General features: G+C 39.7%; 1 long non-coding RNA gene across 1 annotated transcript in view; it reads left to right on the top strand.

Annotated features, from left to right (window-relative positions):
- LOC150003985 (uncharacterized) overlaps positions 1-15,267 on the top strand; it is a 389,637-nt gene that overhangs the window by 74,855 nt on the left and 299,515 nt on the right. Inside the window, exon 2 of the long non-coding RNA XR_016512253.1 lies at positions 9,554-9,616. This is a non-coding gene — a long non-coding RNA (uncharacterized LOC150003985). The remainder of the gene's footprint in view (positions 1-9,553; positions 9,617-15,267) is intronic.

The raw sequence follows: 15,267 nt of genomic DNA, 5'->3' as shown, positions 1-15,267 counted from the left end.
GGCCAGAGGTGGGGACCCTAAGTAGCCACTTATTGCTGGTTCATGAGATAGGAACAAAAAATAAGTGTTTAGCAACCTCATAGTAATTAGAGTAATTTTATTTTTGTTGCATCTAGTTATACAGTTTTTGAATTCATATTTGATATCTTCTAATTTAGTTTTCTAGAAATTTTTTTATTGATTTTTAGAGAGAGAGGAAAGGGAAGAGGGAGAGAGAGAAAGAGACGGAGATGTTGATTTATCCACTTAGTTATGCATTCACTGGTTACTTCTTGTATGTGCCCTGACCAGGGATCGAACCTGCAACCATGGTGTATTGGGATGATGTTCTAACCAGCCGAGATGCATGGCCACGGCTTAATTTTATTTTCTAGTAATTCATTTTATTACACTTTACAAAACAATAATAGATTGAAAATTAATTTAAAAAACTGAATTCTTCAACTCAGATGAGTCTTACTGTAAAATAACATAGACATTCTATTTGTTATTCATCATCAAACTTTTCAGATTATTTTTTATGTGTAACTCAAGTTTAAATTAGATAAGAATCTTATGATAGTTCACATTTCTGTTTCAACAACTATGGATGAAGACTGTCAATACTGTATGCCCTGCACCTGACACTGGGCTGGGTGTTCTGGGTCAGGAAGTAGAGTTGACTCTGGGAGCTTACAAGATTGTAGGGGAGGTAAGATATGCCCACCATTAACCATCACAGGAAGCAGAGGGTGAAAAGTGCCAAAAGTCAGATATGGAGAAAGTTCTAGGAGAAGTCAGATAGGAGCGCTCTTAGGAGAGAGAGAATAAAGAAAGGACACCAAAAATTGGACACATTCTCTAACGCCCACTGTCAGGAGTCTGATCCCCTTTAAAAGTAAATGATATAAACACTTAACCTAAGTATGACACATGTATGATATACATCACTGGGTGGCTTGCTTTCCATTTTTTAATGGGAGAGTTGAAGGGAAGCTAAGGAATCATTTAGTTTAAATTTCATATTTCACAGGTGTATAAAACAAGGTCCAGACCAGGCAAGTGATTTATCCAGAGATAAACGAGAAAACACATGTGAGACATCAAGCTGGTAACAGTAGACCTTCTCTGTCTTACCATCCTCTAGTCTGCTGGACTGAGTGGTTTTTATTTTATTTGAGGTTGCCTGGAAGGTGCCCATTAGTATTAAAGTTAATGGTGTAAAAAAAAATTGGAGGATATTTTGAGGGTTCAAAATATAATCCACCAAATTTTTACCTTGGGCACTTTAATCTGAGCCTCAGTTTCCTTAGGTCTGGAATGAATATTAAATTAGTGTTGGCAAGAGATTAAAATCAAAGGTATATATTGAAGGACATAGCATGGGACCCAGAGAGATGTAGACCCTGAATATGTGTGATTTGCTTTACCCAGCTCATCACCAAGTTAGCAGAACAGTCAGATATGCTATGTGTCTTTTACCACTTCCCTGATGGCCGAATTCGCCAATTGGTAACATTGTAGCAACACATTCTGAAATTGTGATAATAGCCACAACAAGGATGGGAGTTTTGCAAGCAGGACCCCTTCGTACCTTCAAGAGCAAGCTTATTTCCTACAAGCCACGTGTTTAAGTCTTCGGTATTTTGACGTCAGAAACTGAGGGTAGGACTGCTCAGCGCGAATTCAGTGTTTCACCTTCTTGGTCAGCTGTCAACTCACCACTGGGCATGAAAGTATTTCTTCTCTTAAAACAAGAGAACTGAAAACTCAGACTGCAAATATAAGGCGGACTCTCAGCAGCCCAGAAAGCATTGCATTGGTTGCACCCTTCATTTTGGTCCCCATTGTAATATTCTCCTGGGGAAGCTTTGTTTGTGACTTAACTTAGAGTTACAACATGTAGACATTTTTCAAAGGTGCTGTAGCATGAATGACCTGAGAGTAACCTGGAAGCTTTTAAACACCCTGGGCTAGAAGAGAACACGCAGCTCCCAATACCATGCAGGAAACTTACACCGCCCCGTCAAAGTCCCTAATCAAGACAGAGGTAAAGTAGAAAGAAGGTTGACCTAATGTCATTGGTGCCACCCCGCACACCGTGCATCAGAGTTAATCTTTCACCGACTGCAGACTCTGAGTCTTCTGCTTTTCACTGAGCCACCTGGCCTTTGGGAACGTGTGTTGATTAAGTGCCGCAGCTGGGAACATTGTTGGGTTTTTCATGACGCTGTCTAATGTTCAAAGCCATCCTCTGAACCTTGCACTGAACCCTGGAGGGGGAAACCTTGAGAAGGTTCGTTTATGTGGTCACTTCCTCTCATTCTCTTCACTATTGTTGGCAACACCATCTACTATCCTGGGAAGCCATTTCTACTCATGTAGGATATCCTGTTATGCGCCCAAGTGCTGTCTTGATTATTTATCACTGGCTACAAATAGAAGGGAAAGGAAATGGATATTTATTAAGAGTTTACTTAGCATCAGGTCCTCAACATACATTATCTCAGTCTTCATGATAAGAAGACAAACTAGGAATTTTTATTCTCATTTTAATTATAAGGAAATTAAGGTATAATGCATTAATATAATTTGCTCAAGGACACTTAGCTAATAAATGACTGAGTCCAGGGTAGAATCCGCATTTCTAATGCCAAAGTCAAGCTTTCTACTCCACCATACTGTACCTGAGTGATTCTTCTGGGTGACGACAAACATGAACAGATTGGTCTTTTCCCTCATTTGACATATATTTACATATATATATATATATATATATATATATATATATATATATGCACATGTTTATATGTACTTATAGTGGTTTAGGATCTGAAGATATAGCAGTGAAATAGATATAGCTCCTGCCCTAAAGGATTTAAAAAATGAGTATATATGTATTTATATATATCAATAGGCAATTATATTCCAGGGGGAAAGTAATATCATGGTGGAAGTTTGAGGTCATGCTGGGGGGCACACAAGAGGCAATTAATTCAGGCTTAGGAAATGCTTTGGCAAAAACTGATGTTTTAATAGAAATCCTTGGTGACTGTAGGAGACAACATGAAGATGGGGTTCGGACAAAAGGATCAGAAAATACGAAGAGACAAGAGAGAACTGTCTGTTGGCAGGAGGAAAAGTTGTTCTGCATAAATTGTATAGAAAGGATTGTTCACCAGCCTATCACTGCCTCGCCCTACTGCTACCCCTTAACATACCATCTGTTAGGGGCACAGAGATGACTAAGCCATGGTGTGTCTCCCTGGGGTGCCTCACCTTCAGAAATAACCAAGGGACAAGAGTTGCTAGAGTGAGAAAAGAGAATTTAATTCATAAAGTTGGGGCGGGGGGAGGAACACAGAGAAGACTGCGGAAGGGCTCTGAAGACTGAATGGAGGTTTGAAGGTCAAGGTCCCTCAGAGATTCACCAGGAAAGGAAGCCAGGAAAACCTAGCCTTTTCAATGGGAGGCTGTGGAGGAGACTTTTCTTGGAGGTTTGCAAAGCACTTATTACTCATCTCCTTTTCTGGATTTATTTCAATTCATTCTTCACCAAGCGACAAAAGGATGCAAGAGGACATCAAGGTGGTTTTACTAGCAGTTGTGATTCCAGTCCACTGAGTGTTCCCTGTTGACCAGAAGTGGGAAGGAAAAGAAGCCTGAGGAAAATAAACTTGGAAAGGAAATAGGTTGTCTGGCTATATCAGCAACATACTTCGAGTCAATTATTACAAAATTCGAGAATGCACAAAAATCAGGGATTTTGTCTACATTTTCATTTCTGTGTTTCCAAAACTCAGCCTAGTGTCTGACTCACAGTGGGTGTTCAGTGAGGTATTTCAACCTTGCTGAGGTTCAGTTCTGGGATGATGCCGGTTGGTTAAACACATCTGGACTCAACTTGAATTTGAATTCTGCTCCACCATACACCCCCCCCATTTCCTTTTGAATAAATTCCTTCTCTTCTAGGGAACACTGAGGACCCATCTGGAAGGTGGAGTCAACATTAGCTCCTCACAGGAATAGTGAAGATGAAATTAACAAGTCATAAAAATGACTTGGAATAGGGCTAGGCACGCAGAAAGTCCTTAGTAAATATTAACTAACATTATGATAACTGTTAAAAGGTAATATTTTTTAAAAAAAGATGTTTCTCATACAGATATAAAAATAAATCCATATTAAAGATCTTATTTAACTCATTAATTAGGGAATTAGTGAGGTGTTAATAGTCAGTTCAAAGGAGATTTCAAGAATAGAAACATTTATAGATCAGTTGTTAAAATGAATGTGCAAATGGAGGGAAAATTAGTCTTCTCTACAGTGGGGGAGGGAAATCTATTCAACTTTCACTGGATATAATTGACCAAATTTGCATGTCTATGGGCAAGAATAACTTTGCATTGCTATCAGTTATCTAAAATATATAGAATTGTAAAATAGCTTCCATAAATGCAGAATTAGATAACTTGGACTAATGTGCTGTACATATTGCGTTGTTTTCCATCGAGGTAGAAATTTTTCTGTTATTAATAATATTACATACTAAATACTGTTAATATGGGAGTCAACCGAGTTCACATGATAATGTTGCATAAAGGAGAATGATTTTTTCTACTTTTGATACTGATCCTTTAAGTATTATTATACTATTTCTTTTTAGTATATGTTTAGAAGGTATTGATATGCTTTATTTTCAAAGTATCAATGGCTTGATCACTTCTTTTGATTGTAATGATATTGCATATATAGTGTAATTAAAATCAATCAATACAGACAATTATAAAGAAGAAAGTTAATCTTCAGTAACCCACCACCTAAAAGTAATATTGTTACTAAATATCGTCGGCGGCGGCGGCAGCCGTCCGTCTCGAGAGACGATGGTGTAGCTTCTTAAGAGTCTATCTGCACCGCCGAGAATGGCTGTGCAGTCCGACTCGGGAGTGACACGGTATCTGTCTCCTCCTGTGTTGAATCGACATCTTGCGATGACGCTGGAGTGTCCTCTCCAGTGAAGCTGAAGCTACAGAGCCTGGGCGGGGTGATATGGAGGGTCTGCTGTTGCCCATGCAGCAGACCCCCCCTCTCTTCGCAGCTGAAGGGTCCAAGGGAAAGACGGAGTCAATACAGCTTGGCTTCAGGTGCGCCGCAGGAGTTGCCGGTGTTGACTACAACGTCAAACCGCCTTAGGGACTCCGGCTCCGGATTTTCTGTCGGGGTTTACTCCCTTAGCCTTTCCCCTGAAGAGGTATGCCGCAAGGCAGCGGAGGTTTTTTGGAGTCAGAGTTTTCCTTCTCTGGTTACTAAATATATATTAGTGTTAATATATAAGGTCTGTCTGGAAAAAGTCCAGCCATTGTTTATATAATGAGAATGGTTTGTGTGACATTGACGTAACCCGGCAGCCAAGGAGAGTGGACTGGAATGCACATGTGTGAACAATGACAACTTCACTGTACTAGTCAGTGGCGGTGGTAGATGCCATTGAGTGAGGATGTGTACTGTGTGGCTTGTCACATTCAAAATGACTGAGTGAGTACAGCACTGGATCTGTATCAAATTGTGCATTAAGCTTGGGCATTCCTCCATGAAAACTATTCATATAATTCAGAAGGCCGCAGCTATGGGCAACTGGTGATTGGCAGTATCATCACAACAGTGCCTCTGCTCATGCATCACATCTCATGCAGAGTTTCTTGATGAAACATCAAATCACCCTGGTGACTCAGCCCCCCTATAGCCCAGATTTAGTGCCCTGTGACTTCTGCCTTTTCCCCAAACTAAAATCATCTTTGTAAAGGAAGAGATTTCGTACCATCATTAAAATTCAGGAAAATATGGTGGGGCACTGATGGTGATTGGGAGAGCTGTGTGAGGTCCCAAGGTGCCTACTTAGAAGGGAACTGAGGCATCATTGTCCTGTGTACAATGTTTCTTGTATCTTGCATCTTCTACAATAGTTGTTTCTATTTTTCACTATATGGCTGGATACCTTCTGGAGAGACCTTGTATATTATTTATAGAGTTTAGGATAACACTATGGTGTCTCCCTTGTAATCTAATGTTTCCACACTTTACAGATTATCATGGTCATCTTTTCATGCTTATATCAACATTTTTAATGAATGAATAATATTCTAAAGTGCATAGAGTATTTTACTAAAGCTCTCCTTAGGATTTGCAAATCACTGGAAACACAGGTTTATTTTTTGGTGTTATAATGGATTTTCCATTTGTTTGCTCATACATAAACTCCAGGCATTTATATGAGAATTTGCATTTTGTCCAAGATTTCATCTGTGAGCCTCAGCAATTTTCATTCCACCTTTTTACTGCTTCATTTCCTTAAAGGGTAAAGGAGAACTTACTGTAGTGAAAATACAAAGCCAGTTTCTGGGATGCAGGCTCATGCAATCTGATGGATAGAAGATACCACTGTTGGTCTTGTGAAAAGTGAGAAATCTGAGTGCCTGATTGCCCACCTGGCCAACTCCCAGGAGGCATGACCTTCCTTCTGAGAACCTGACAGGGGTTAACTGAGAGGTGGAGTTGGATAGACAGCAAGGGACAAAAGTATGAGCATGACCACATTCAGTCCAAAAGGAAGTCGTCCCCACGTAGATTGGCCCCTCTGTGCCATATGTCTGTGTCTTTCTTACACATGACCTTCTCCAGCTAGCTCAAAAGCTACTTGAGGGAAGGGACAGCCTCTGAGTCATCTCTCTGTCTCTTCTGACCGTCAAAGCGCCTGACACCTGAGAGACACAGAATGAGTGTTACTTGTATGAATGAAGGAGTGAGTGAGTATGGGAGGTAAATTTGCAGTCATGGCATGTGTCCTAATGAGCTTGCTCAGAAGCTCCATAATTGCCCAGTGGAGGAAGCTTCTCTTCATTTATTTGAAGCGCCTGAAAAGGTACCATCCTCAAGGTAATCCTTCAGACTAGGGAAAAATATTCAACTTGCACTCTCTCATCTTCTGTACCACCCCACTTTGCCACTTGCATTCAGCAGTGAAGTTTCATGGGTTTGATTACAACATAGCATTAACCCTTTCCCTCTCTTCCTCCACTCTGGTTGCTCAGACCCTTCTTATTTCTCTCTCCCTTTCACAACAGCCCCCAAAGGGTCTCCAGGGTCACTGCTTTCCATTCATTCTTTACCAGGGACAAAAACAATTATTTGAAAACAAAACCTGACAGTGTTGTTTTCTTATTTAATATTTTATGGAAAATTCTTTTATCTGTAGCAATAGTTTTCAAACAGACATCAGAACCAGCTGGATAAAGCCTTAAAACATGGGTTGCTGTGACTCACCCTCATAGTGTTCGATTCAGTGGGTCTCAGGCAGGATCTAGTAATTTGCATGTCTTAGTTCCCAGGTGATGTTGATTTTGGTGGTCTAGGGGTGCACTCTGGGGACCAGCAGCTTGTGGTGATAAACCAAATTCTTCAGTGAGAAATTGATGAAGAATATTCCAACATCTACACTACACTAAATATACTATATTTTGCTAGATTTGTTTTCTGCTCTCTCCCCTCACTTGAAGAGCACACAGCTTTCCGTTCAGTCACACCAAACCAATAACCATTCTCCACGTATCCCCCTTCTCTCCCAGTTCTTCTTGGTATGGAATGTTTCTCCTCATTAACTTTAATCAGTCAAAATTCTACTTACGGGCCCTACATAAACAAGCAAAGCCTCTTTCTGAAATCATGTTGGCCCTTCTCCAAACTACCCTACCCCTCTTCCCAAACATCCAGACAGACTCATGATCACAGGGAGCTTTCTCTGTTTATTCTTCACTTTGCTTCTTCTGTAAAACCCTAGATTAGAGATGTTACATTTCTTTGCCAATGTACTTAGCTCAATTATGAGCTCCAGAAGGTAGAAGCTTTATTTTCTCTTTCCTCCCTCCCTTCCTTCCTCTATCTTTCTCATTTTCTTTTTAAATCACAAAAGCCTAGCAAATAACTGAATGAAGGAGTCCCATCAAATATTTATGGAATTTAGTGGAATGTATGATGCACCTCAGTTTAAGGGATGAGCTATCAGGTCAATTACTAATGTTCATTGCTGGACACATGGATACTTGGGGGAAGATTAGGTAGAGTTGGGTGATCATTTCATCTGCAAACGTACATTTAGAAGGGAACTTTTTTTTTCTGGGCAGGCATTCATAACCTGTGCTGGTTTTATAGGAGTAACGCTTGTAACGGAAAGTCCTGATAGCAAACTGGCTCCTTAATATCTGCATTTACGGAAAGGGCAAAGTTAAGTACAGCAAGTACTATTTCTAATAGTAACATATTCATATATAAATACCTATCATTATTGACATCTTGATATCCACAGAGCAATGTGCTAAAAATAAAGTAAAAGTCCTTTTATCTAAAACAATCATAATTTTTCCAGTATAAAGAGATTCATTTTTGCAAAAATATTCCAGGGGTCATGGATTTTCCTAAGAATTTATCTGAATTCCTGGAGATTAAAATCCACCACTCTTAAATTTGTGGTTTCATGATCTTGGTTAATTTTCTCTTGTTCAGATATTAACGTATCTAAGCCAGGTCTTTGTAAATGTCTTTCAATGTGATTCAAGCAAGTCACTTTCCTGAAACTTCTGCAATATTTGCAATTTCACTTTTTAATTGATTCACATCATTTATTGGAAGTCTTCTTCAATAGCTCATTAAAAAAATAAACATATATCTTAATTAACTTTAAACATATAGGCCAACATTGCTTTCACCAGTCTTCCAATGAAGGGCGAAGGCCTTGCCTTCAGATCTGAGTCCATAAAATAGACTTCCATATCATCTTTGTTTCATTAACTACAGCCACAATACATGAATATGTTTACCTGTGCCTTTTGTTTTTGTTCCCTTTGATTGAAGAAAAATGTAAAGAACAGGAACAGCCATCTGTAGGCAAATTTTCTCTAGATTTTTAAGTTTTGCCCAATCTTTTACAAGGGCATTGCACATACCACTATAAAAGCTTGCTTTTATCATCTCTTCTAAAATATACATTTATTTTCATAGAAATAAAACCCTTTCTCTCTTCAAGATGAGTTTAACAGCCTTTTATTAATCAATTAATTTCACCAGTATAACCAGCTCTGGAAGTCAGTACAATGGATTCTTGGCACATATAAACCTTAATAGCTAAAAACAGAAATGCCTGGCATTGGTCTACTGTTGTAGAAACCAGCACCAGATTATTATAGAAGTTCATCAGAATGGTTCAGGGAGTGGGGACTAATACCGGGGTCAGTTAAAAGAACTTCTACCCTCCTTCACATGTAAATGTCATGACAAACCCTGCGCAACTTGCATCCCGGTTTGTGAGGGATCGCATTTTCCCTCTTCCGGTGTTTCTGAGCAGGCCATTTAAATAAGGACGTCTATCTTCTTGGAAATCTTAGGAAGACTCTAAAGTCCTTGTTTACCTGTTCCCCGCCTGAGCACTGTTCTTTGAGGCAGAATGTGTAAACTGTTTGGCATTGGAGAGACCGATGGGGACCTGGGCACATGGAGGCCACCTTCATTCTGTACTCTCTTTCAGGTCCAGCCAGCTCCTGGCACGCGCAAGGTTTCCCCAACTGCACGTCATGAGTTTCTTCTCACGGTAAGAGAGACCAGCTGTGGATTACTGACTTTGCTGATGTTGAGTTCATTCAGATCTTGGAGGACAGGATGGGAACCTATTTTGGCTTGAGGCTTAAGCGGGGTTCTCTGTTCCAGACTCACTAACCGTGGCCCACTGTCTGTTTCACACAGTCAGCGCAGAGAATTTGTCAAATGTATTATTCTTATTTTGCTCACCATTTTATAATAACTAGGTGTATTTTTTTTCTTCTGAAAAATTCCAAAGAGTTAGACAGACACTAGTGTTATCTTAATTTTACAGGTGAATTTCACAATAGCAGAAGTTTAATGGCTAGTCGAGTTCCTTAAAAGCTATTAAGAAGGAAGGCTGAAGTTTGAACCCATTATTCATTTACTCAGCACTTTGGCATTGGACATTATAGACAGAAAACAGTTATAGTTCATAGCTATGTGGAGCTGATAGTTTAGAGAGGAAGACAATGTTAAGTAATCATATAAATAATTATGTAATTATAAAATGCAATAATATCTTCAAAGTCTATTCTCTTAATCACGGTACTATCTTTGACTTAGAGATTTGCTAGTGCTGGAACTTATAGTATTCTTTTATCTTGTATTTTTTTTATTGAGTCATTCTGTCATTCATTATTTAATTGCTTTATTATGATCAACTGGCACATACGCAGACCTGAAAACCACTGACCTGGTAAGATCACGAGGGTGCTTGGAAACTTCTTTGCTAACAGCAGTCCACATCCTACTACCACTGCTGTCTTTTAACAGGGACAGAATAGTTCCTGACATCTAGATCAAGTAGTAAAATTCCTCAACAGAGAATGTTAAATGTAGGGAAAAATAAAAGCATAGAGACCCTCCAGCTGAGCCATCTTATGTTACAGAAGAGGAGACCTTCCGAAGCTCAGGGAGATGAAGTGACCCACTGAAGGTCACATAGTCTGTCGATGAGGGTTGCCAACATTGGGTCTACAGGTTTCTAGTCCAGTAAACTGCTTCAATATCTTTTAAACAATAGTTTAAGTTCTCTGTATGCTGCAATTACCTGAAACTAGACCTATTCTTAAGAAGAGGTTATGGTAAAGCAAACTTCCCAGTATTCTTTAATTAACAGAAGGAGATGGGGAATGGAAGGGGGGCCAGGCACTGAGCTTTACCCTTGGAATAGTGTCCCTGGTATGAAATTCCCAAATGAAGAATGAGGCTATTTCCCCCCAATTTCTGAAGTATACAGAGTGATTTTGTTACTGGGGGGCTTTGTTAAACACACTTTCCAATTTGCTCGGCTTCTTCATTAGAGATACCAAACAGCCCATAATGTCGTGGTGAGAGTTAAATAATGTAATATATTTAAATGACTTAGCACAGTGCAAGTTGCATAGAACACACCCAATGAATGTTTTCTTTTGTGATGGTGTTGTTGATGATGATATTGTTTTCTTGTTTTGTTGGTATATAATGTTTTAAGTAAAGAATTAAAAATTTAATACCAAAGTAGGGGGTATCTGAAAGAAGAAACGGGGCACATGTTTCAGCAAAAGGCTTCTGATATAAATTCAGTTTTATCCTAATTCCCATCTCACTGAAAAGCACCGCTTTATAAGTTTGTTATATTTTAATACCTATTTAGTTCCTCACCTGAGCTTTATGCAGACTATATGTTTAAGAGTTCTTTCTGTCCACGACGATTATTCTAATTTGACAAAAGAGTAAACTGAATCAAGGTTAGTTAGTAGAAGAGTCTTGTCTAGACTTCAAGTCTCTTCAGCCCTAATTTGCTTCTCCTTCCTAGACAGTGGAACCAACAAAAACACGATCTTCATTTCAGCCCCCAGCTAGAGTTTTTCAGTCTGCAGCCACTTTTCTTCCAGGCCCATTTAGATGATCTGCCTGCCTTCCCCGTCCTTGCCCACCCCATTTCCATTTCCACTTCCATTTTTGACTTCAGGCCCTGCCACTTGATGAAGGCAAACTGTTTTCCCTACCAATTAGTTTAGCGGAAACCTCACATGTTTGGTATTGTAGCAGACAATGTTTCATTATGCTGCCTTGATTTGAACAGAGAAATCGCTGTTCATGAAGGCAGCCAAAGCACACTCCGACGGGTAGAGTTACTGAGTTACAGTCCAGAACTGGAGACCACAAGGGAGACTAGATTCCAGTGAGAAAATGCACAAGCAAGTGTGGCTCCACAGCAATGCTGAAGAAAAGATTTTATTATCAGCATCAATAGATGTGTGTGTTTCATGAATAAGAATAAGTTTATTCATGTTCCTAAAGCGCTTTCAAATTCTCTGGCTGAAAGGTGCTCTTAAGATGTTCTCTTGGGGCTCCCCCTGAAATAATATGCCATTTCACATGCAGGAAATGGTCAGTTTCCCCGCGGCCCCCACACACTGGTGGGAAGTTGTATCTTAATTGTTTAAGACCCTGAAACTGTGTTTTGTAGTATTTCTGCAGCAAAGGAACTAAAACCAATGATCAAAACTTATTTCAGATTCTCTATATCTAAAATATAGAGCCAGTGGTTGATGACAAAGTAAATCAATACATACAGTTTTTCTTTGGTGGTAGGGAGTTTGAAGAGGTAAACAGGCAAAAGGGTAGAAAAAGAACATTCCAGGCAGAGGGGTGCCGTGATGGAATGGCCTAAAGGCAAAAGGCTTTGTGGTTGTTGAAACTCAGTTTAGGTAAGAATGGCTGAAAACAAAGTCGGAGAGACAGGGACCTATCCAAAGTGTGTTGTTTTCCAGGTTACATCCCATTTAATAAAAAAGGTTGGCTTGATGTGTATTTTACACTTCATTATGTACATTTACATTATTATTTACATATGCTACCAAGTTCTTTTATGAGACTGGAATGCCGGTATTGATTTACATTCGTCTGGTACTTTTCAACTTGTTCCAGTAGGTCTCAAACTTTGAGTTTGTTCCTGTGAAAAATGACACTAATCATCAGAACAACCTGTAACTTCACTGTCGTTTCAACCTTATGATAACACTTGGAACAAGGCATCCACCATTGGTTTTATTATTTCTATTATATAGACAGAAACCCTGAGGCTTGGAGATAGTAAATGGCGCAGGAAGGGGCCTAGCAGGTTTCTTTGGGACATTCTTACTCACGACCATTAAATTTCTCTGACTGTCCCAAGTATTTCTTCCAGAGCCACTCCTTCTCCTCCTGCCTGTCTCTACGAAGTTATATTACATTCCAGGCTCAGTTTCAACTTGTGGTAAAATATCCACCTTACCGCTCCTTCATAGAGACTTTGTTTCAGCCTACCTCCCTGGTCTTCTACATTGAGAGCAAATCATAATTTTTTAAAAAATCAAAATGTAGGGTATTATCCATTTCATGTAATGTATTTCAACCTGCCTTGTCTGGTTACCTTTATTATCCTAATACTGTCATCTAGCACATCAACTATCTCTTCTAGTTCTATGCCACCCCTGCATTGGAAGCCACAAGTTAGCAGGGCTCTACAGGAATGAGAAGCAGGACTTTCCCAGGAGACAGAGAGGTGGTGCATGTCACAGTCCTTGAGCTGTAGAAGGACATCATGCCAAAAAGCTAGGAACTTGGGGATGTCATGCCGTCTTAAAAAAATGTAGACAAAATGAACGCCGTACCTCACAGCTTTGCCAAGGCTCAGCTTTGCCGACCTCTGCAAAACCCTGCCTGCCTTCCTTCTGCAGAGCACCAAACTCCGTTTCTGTAGAAATGCAGAATCCTGGGACCTCATAGTCAGTGCTGCACATCTACCCCGATGACGTGACTGTCTCAGTCATGCCAACCATTTTGGTTCTGGGTCAGTAATTAGCTCTTCATGGTCTCCAGCAGGTACGAATTTGAGAGTTCCTTTATTTAAGAGGAAGGAACTGTTGGGTGCTAGGAATATAGTCAGGAAAAAGACCCCTTGCCTGTTCTCAGAGAGGTTTTACTAGCTGATAGAAACTTCTCTTAGGCGTTGTTTGGTCAACCCTGCTGCAATTGGCTTTCCTCTGGCTGTTTCTGTTGACCTCTTTCTAAGTTATTTTGTCAATAGATACTCCAAGTTCTTTTTTTCATGGAAACATATGCTGTCAGCCTGAGAGGCAATTTTATTATCTTGGTTTAGATTCTATTTATACTAAAGTAAAGGATGAGCTTCCTCTATTTAAAGTTTAGAAAGCTTTGGAGTGAGAGGTAATTAATTAATTCTTTCAAGCCTTGTCTCCTCTTAAACAGGACAAATTTACCCATCTTGAAAGCAATTATGGTTGTCTAAATGTTGGCCTTCTTCATGACTTTTGGATCTTGACAGCCATCAAAATTTGGCAAGCAACCCCTACCTGCCTGGCAGGAAGTTATATTTAGTACAGTGTGAAACTTTATTTTCCAGTTTCAGACATCCTCAACTGTTGCTGAGTTCCAACATTTACACTTCCAAATACGGACATTTTCTGGAATTCTCCTATGGCTGGTAGATGCTTTCACAAAGGTTCTCATCAAATCCAGAATAACTTACACCCACTAGACCTCCGTGGCTCAGAGACGGCCTATTATTGCTTGGCCAAGTTGAACAAGTCCACTCTTTGTCATTTATTTGCTTGTTTGTGAGTTTAACCACAGTCTAAAGAGAGCCTTTTAGTATTTAAAACCACACAATCAAACATTTTTAAAAAAGAAGAATTGAAACATGTTAAAGTGAGGCTCAATTTGTGTTTGCTCAGTCATGTCACTTACAACATAAAAAATGACACCTCAAAATTATGTTTGAAAATCTAATGTGGTGCTGACATTCAATTGTAATGCTAGATTTATATGAAAAGCTAGAATTTATCCTCACACTTCCTTTCCTTGTACATGTGCTTTGTTTCTAAACTTAGGTCGTAGTGTGCTAAAACCTAGGATACCACCATACACTAGCTAAGTCACATCTCCTTCTTCTCCCTTCCTATCCCCACCCCCTCCTTGTAAAAACTGTATACCCTTGGAAAGAAAGTGATCAAAATTTCAGATCTTCAGATCCCTCATCTGCAGCAGAAGGATAGGAAGTTATCTGCTACTCTCTCTCAAAAGTCTATTGTGAAGATCGTAGATAGCTATTCCAAGAGACATAGTTAATGCTGACCTGTTGAAGAGTGGGCCCACCATAAATGTTTGATGATTGAATGGGTAAATGGATGAATGGATGAGCATGATACATGAAGGAGAATATTTTAGACACTCTCGAGCAGGCCACAGCAGTAGCGCTCATTTAAATAAATCCATACTGCAGGATTTGTCAAAGCCTTTTTATGTTCATAGTGATTTTCCATGAAGGAGATTCTGGGTGAAGCATTTCCCAGGACCGGACCCCTGAGAACATGCTTCAGGTAATCATGATCAGACCAGGCAATAACGGCGTAACAGATCATTGAATGGGGCTTTGCCTGTTGCCCCAAAATTATGACTAGGAACTAAAGGTATCAGAAATCTTCAGGAACCCAAAGCATCTATGTGAAGCTACAAATAATCACAGCTAGAAACCTCCTTTGGGGGATTGATTAAGAGGCTCTTATACTGTTTCCAACCCTCACTCCAGGCCCTCACCTGCTTCCCACATGAATCAATATAAGAAGATACTTTGAATAAGAGGTCAAAGGAGTTGGAAATTTGTCAGAATTG

This window comes from Furipterus horrens, unplaced genomic scaffold (genome assembly GCF_987537825.1).
Source record: "Furipterus horrens unplaced genomic scaffold, mFurHor1.1.pri manual_scaffold_7, whole genome shotgun sequence".
In the NCBI taxonomy this organism is placed as follows: Eukaryota; Metazoa; Chordata; class Mammalia; order Chiroptera; family Furipteridae; genus Furipterus; species Furipterus horrens.
Note: the sequence above shows the minus strand (reverse complement) of the source record. Positions and strands in the feature narration are given on the sequence as shown.